The following is a 5,940-nucleotide window of genomic DNA, read 5'->3' on the forward strand; positions in this document are numbered from 1 at the left end:
CTCAGAGGATTGCAGATGGCAGTGAAGCGATCAAAGGCCATGGCAAGAAGGACTCCAGACTCTGTGCCAGAAAGCCCATGGATAAAGTAAGCCTGTGAAATGCAGGCATTCAGACCAATTTCCTGGCTGAACCCCCACAGGATCCCCAGCACTGTGTGCACTGTGGACAGCCCCATGCACAGGTCAGTGAGGGCCAGCATGGCCAGGAAGTAGAACATGGGCTTGTGCAGGCTGGGCTCTGTCTGGATCATGTGAAGCACCATGCAGTTTCCTAGGAAAACCATGGCATAGATGGAGAAGAAGGGAATTGAAAACTACGAATAGTACTGGTTCAGGCCAGGGAACCCTGTGAGAATAAATATGGAGGTATTGATGATAGAAGCAGAAGAAGCAGGCATGATTATTTGAAGATAATATTCAAGATGAGATCAATATTTCCACAGTATTGTCAAACTCTGTGCTCTGTGTGGAAGTCGTTGAGTATAACACACATCCTCACATTGTAGCTCAGGTCAGGCTAGTGTAGACTCCGGAGGAGATCCCCTCTGCAGGAGGTTTATGAGGAAGGAATGAAGATGATTGTATGGGCCAGGTGGACCCAGACTCCTGGGAGTCACTATTACCTCTTGATGGCTGATGCAAGTGGAAGATTCCACCTGATCACTGCAAGCTAGTAGCTCCCTAGGCTTGAGAGGAACAAGTAAATGACAGCACTTTCCTGAGTCCACAAATTTTTGCAGGCAGGTTGACTCACTACATAGACTAAAATTCAATACCTACTTGGAAGGAGAAGGCAAGATGTAAACACTCAAGGGAAATAGATGATGTCAGAATTCCGAAAATTTTAGTTTCAGTCTGTAATCAATGAAAGATGTTTATATAAGGCTTATTTTCCCTGAAATGTCCCTTTTATTGTTCACTGAATTCTTCTGTAAAAATTTTCCATTTTCAGAACCCTTGAGACATGTGTCTCATTTCTGACAGCTGTAATATAAAGAACATTATTCTAAAATGTTGAAAAAAATGTTGTAAAAACGACACACAATTTGCTTAAAGCATTCACTTAATTATTAGTTGGACAAGTTAATTATGCACTTAAGTGTGAAACACTGGAGTATTTTCTAGCCCTCTTCTGTATATAAAAAGTCTGTACATGAAATAATAATCTATTTTATTCAGATATTTCCCCCATGAAGACATTTTCAGTATTTTCTAAGGAAAAATTCCAAGTGGAGCACAAATAATATATTTATGTGATGCAATTGAGAATAAATTTCCTCCCTGATATTCTTTTGCTCCCAAAATTTTTAGTGTATGTTTTCTACAAACAAGGATATTCTCTTACATGAACATAATACACCCATCATTATAAAATTACAATTGACACCATACTACCATCAAATTTTTAGATTCCATATAACATTTTCTAATTTTACCATTAATGTAATTACTGAAAAAGGAATTCAGTTCAGAGTCATGTGTGTACCTCAGTAGTCAGCGCAGAGCCCAATGCAGGGCTCAGGCTCACAAACTGAAAGATATGACCTGAGTGAAGTTGGATGCTTAACCGACTCAGCCGCCCGGGTGGCTCATGTGTGTGGATCTTAATTTTGGCTCTGGTCATGATCTCATGGTGCTGGAATACAGCCCCAAGTGGGATTCTGCACTGTGTGGGGAGCCTGCTTGGGATTCTTTCTCTTCCTCTCCCTCTCTACCTCCGTACTTGTGTGCACTCATGCTGTCTCTTCTCTCAATGAAAAAGAAGGAAGGAAGGAAGGAAGGAAGGAAGGAAGGAAGGAAGGAAGGAAGGAACAAACGAACGAACGAATGAAGGAACGAAGGAACAAAGCAAGGAAAGAAGGAGAAAAGAGAGGACGGGAGTGATGGAGGAAGGAAAGAAGAACGAAATAAATAGTACTTGCAAGTAATGAAGAAAGTAATTTGTTCAATGCCTCCTTTTTAATAAATGGTACATTCAGGACTAGAATACTATACTTGCTAATTTTGCTATTTAGAGCAGTTTAGCTTATGGTATTAAAAAAAAAAGAAGAAGAAATGGGAAAGGAAGGGAAAGGAAGGGAAGGGGTAGGGAGAAGGAAAGGAAGAAGGGAGAAGGGAAGGGAGGAAAGAAAGCTAGAGGGAAAGGAAAAGGGGAGGGGAGAACAACAGAACCAGGGAAGTTCTGTGCTGTGTTAAAGAAAAGTTTGAGAATTACAAGCCTGGTGTGACTTCTATCTGCATATCTGCAGATGCTAAACACTCCCTTGAAACCTTGTTTTTGAAAACTTTTCAAATAGGTGACAGCTTTGGGTGGCAGCTTCAGGTGTTTCCTAATGTGTAGTCAGACAAAGTCAAATACTTTGAAAATTCAAAGTACTTTTTAAAAATTAAGTAGGGGAGCCTGGGTGGCTCAGTCGGTTAAGCCTCCGGCTTCGGCTCAGGTCAGATCTCACATTCGTGGGTTCGAGCCCCGCATCAGGCTCTGTGCTGACTGCTAGCTCAGAGCCTGGAGCCTGCTTCCAGTTCTGTGTCTCCTTCTCTCTCTGCCCCTCCCCCTCTCATGCTCTGTCTCTCTCAGTATCAAAAATAAATAAAAAACAAACAAAAAAATTTTAAAAATTAAGTAAATAATTACTGTTATGTACCATTATTAATAAGTACCGCCATTGTAGTTATTGATAGGATAAAATTCCCACTAGTGTGAAGCATCATGAAGATGTGTGGGATTGTGTCTGCATTGTCTGTGCCTGTACACATGTGTGTGAGTGCATGTGTGTCTGTGCAGTGGGTGAGCACATAGAAAAGCATCAGGCATAGGAAAGGTATTAAAGTATTAACACCCAGGGTGATTGGCAGACAGAAATGTGTTTTAGCTAGTATGCGATACCAGCAAGAAATGGGGTAGGCAGAATCCAAAACCTAAGTGATCACCAAGAAAAGTTTATTTGTTCATCTTCAAGTGTTGAATGTACATCTGTGCTCACTACTTATGCAGCTCTGATCCCTAAAGAGAATACTCTTTGGACAGTGAAATACATTGTTGCTCTTTAAATGGCATTGAAATGGGCAAAGGAGGAGGGGAACAGATTAAGAACTAAGAGATGTTTGTAACCATGAATCCTAAGTTTAAGTAGGAGAACTTCCTCCTGAAAGCTAAGTTTTGAGATAAGACAGTGACAGTAATCACGTCCAGGAGCACACACATCTATAATGACCCAACATATTTTTATACAGAATCACCAAAGTTAAAAAAAAAAAAGAGAGAGAGGATATCATAATAACCAAAGTCATCTTTTATCAGTGGTTAAACAGTCCAAAGAAGAACAAACTGGTAATCTGGTGATTTTAGTGTGGACTGTGCTGTGGTGAGAAATAGGAAAACTTCTCTTACTCCCTCCATATACAGCTTTACAAATTTCCAATAATTTACTGAAAGTGGAGGAAGTATGGAGAATAATAGATATACAATGAAGGAATATTTGAGATTGATGAGACGGCTCTAGAAAATAATGGTATGGGTGCTCTGTATAGATCTGTGAACCTTCCACACCACACCTGTCATCCTGCACAAGGTCTGGTGCTAAATTACTCTCTGAGGACTTCTATAACCAATTGAATGGTCCTCTTATAACTTCTGATGTGAAGACACTAGCACAGGAAGTGCTCTTGTGGTCAGCAGAATCAGCAGTATTACTTTTCTTGTCCTACCCAGTGTGGTACGTGGAGCATAATGTAAGAAGGATGTGGGATCCATCCTATTTATTTTTTATTTCTCACATTTATCCAATTACCTGGCAGGGGAAAGTTTTGTGTTTATAAATATCTGTTTGTTGTTGAAGAGAAATTTAGTGATGGAAATTGTTGCAGAACAAAGAGCAGGGGCATGACCTTTCATCTTAGTTCTATCACAAACTCACCAAATAAATTTGATGAAACCTTAATTCCCTTTGCAGTTCTGGAAACTGCAATAAAGCAATCTCATTTGTCTTGACTTGATTATTTTTTTACTTGAAGATTCCTAGAAATTATTCAGTGCAAATATTTTGGGAAATAGATAATGCAATATTAGAAGATTATCCCTGCTCTTTTGTCTGCTATAGATAATGAAACATTTCTAACCTATAGTTGAGGAGAGGAATGAATAAGAGTTCATTGCACAATTTGAAAGCTAGGCTATAAGCTAATTGCTCAGAGGAGCTATTACTCTTCACTTGTGGATCTTAAAAAAAATAGCTACTAAAAAGGGACATCCAGGGAGAGCAAAGTATAATCTGTACTGTAGTTTGTGTTCAGTCAACACCCACTCTTCCTTCATCACATTAGAATTTATGCCAAAGGTTCACTGAGGATCCCACTACATGGTTGTGAAAAGATGATGGATTTTATTCTCCAATAAATCTCTTATCATTACATATATACAAATCACACATCAAGGAGGTATGCATCAAAAGGATATAATCTTTTTTGAGTTTATTTATTTTGAGAAAGAGAGAGGAGGGGCAGAGAAAGAGAGAGAGAGAGAGAGAGAGAGAGAGAGAGAGAGAGAATCCCAAGCAGGCCCCATGCTGTCAGAGCAGAGCCTTATGCTTAGTTTGATTGAACTCATGAACTGTGAGATCATGCCTTGAGCTGAAATCAACCAACTGAGCCATGCAGGGACTCCAGTAAAGAAGTAAATTTTAAAAACAAGATTGAGTCAAGCAATTTTATAAGTTGAGACTTATTTATTCAAGTTATTATAATTTAAGCTTCAAAATATATTTTCAAGATTGATTAATTTAGAAATAATTCCTTTAAATCACAATGACATTGGGTTTATTGATTGAGACTAATAGCTTTTTGTTTTCTGTATTTTTTTATAGATCTTGTCATTTTACTCTCCTCCTACCAAACCTTAACTCCTGTGCCATTCTTTTCCATGGGCCTTGCTGAGTCTTCTCTTGGCTTATTTGAGGGAGGATCAATTCACTGAGGGAGTAGGTAGATCTCCATCAAGATGTGTTTAAGAAGAGAATATTTGTAACAGGGTTTCCAGCCTCATCTAATGATACATTCTATTGTTAGTCTCAACAGTACTACCTCAAATGGAATAGTACTACTACAAATGTAGTAGTATATTTGGAGAAGATATTAAGGAAACTATACTTTTCAATGGTTCCAAAATAGTACCTTAGAGCACAGCTCTTGTGTCTTTCTAGACAATCACCATACTGATATTCAGGGCTTCAAGAAGAAACTTACTGGCACTATATTTACACATAGAGCAGTTTCACAAAAAGCTGTAGAAAAACTCCGTCCGGACACAGGAGTGTTTGGTTCTGTCCAAATATGCAAATCCTTTATTGAATTTGTGTTAAGTCCCTATTGAGGAAAAAGTAATAGATGGAGAGGAAAGCTCAGCATCATAGATTCAGTTGTCTCTCACCTCTAATCTAACAACAACAAAAAGTCCAGTATCACTGCATTATGTATTTTGATATAAGGACTATTTCTTGAATAATGTAAAAAAGGTTTGTTCCCAGAATGTTGGGTACAGGTATTTCTAACTCACTGAAAATACTGGAGAACTAAGGGTCATAATTTTCACATGGCAACCATGCTTTCTTGTCACTAAGATGCAACAGCAGTTGTACTGCCAATAATAGCCATGATTCTCTATTGCAGACTTTCAGAAATCTTTTCTGAAAGGTGTATTAGGAAAACTTAGTTCTGTTTCTCTCTTGCATTGCAATGCAAGTTCTATTAATAAATAAGTCCTCAGGAAAACAACAAAACCTTATAGAAATTATTATTCAATCTGTAAGCTGTTGAACACATGGGAGGTAGCATTTCATTTCTGACCTTAGGACGTTCTGTACTTACTGATAAAATGTAAGACTTTTTCACTACCTTATCAGGGAAAGCCACTTCTTCATCCTGCTTCGTATCTGCTGGGTCTTT

General features: G+C 38.5%; 1 pseudogene; it reads right to left on the reverse strand.

Moving 5' to 3' along the window:
- LOC115272563 overlaps positions 1-5,940 on the reverse strand; it is a 12,737-nt pseudogene that overhangs the window by 6,016 nt on the left and 781 nt on the right.

The sequence above is a fragment of the Suricata suricatta genome, chromosome 11 (genome assembly GCF_006229205.1).
Source record: "Suricata suricatta isolate VVHF042 chromosome 11, meerkat_22Aug2017_6uvM2_HiC, whole genome shotgun sequence".
Classification (NCBI taxonomy): domain Eukaryota; kingdom Metazoa; phylum Chordata; class Mammalia; order Carnivora; family Herpestidae; genus Suricata; species Suricata suricatta.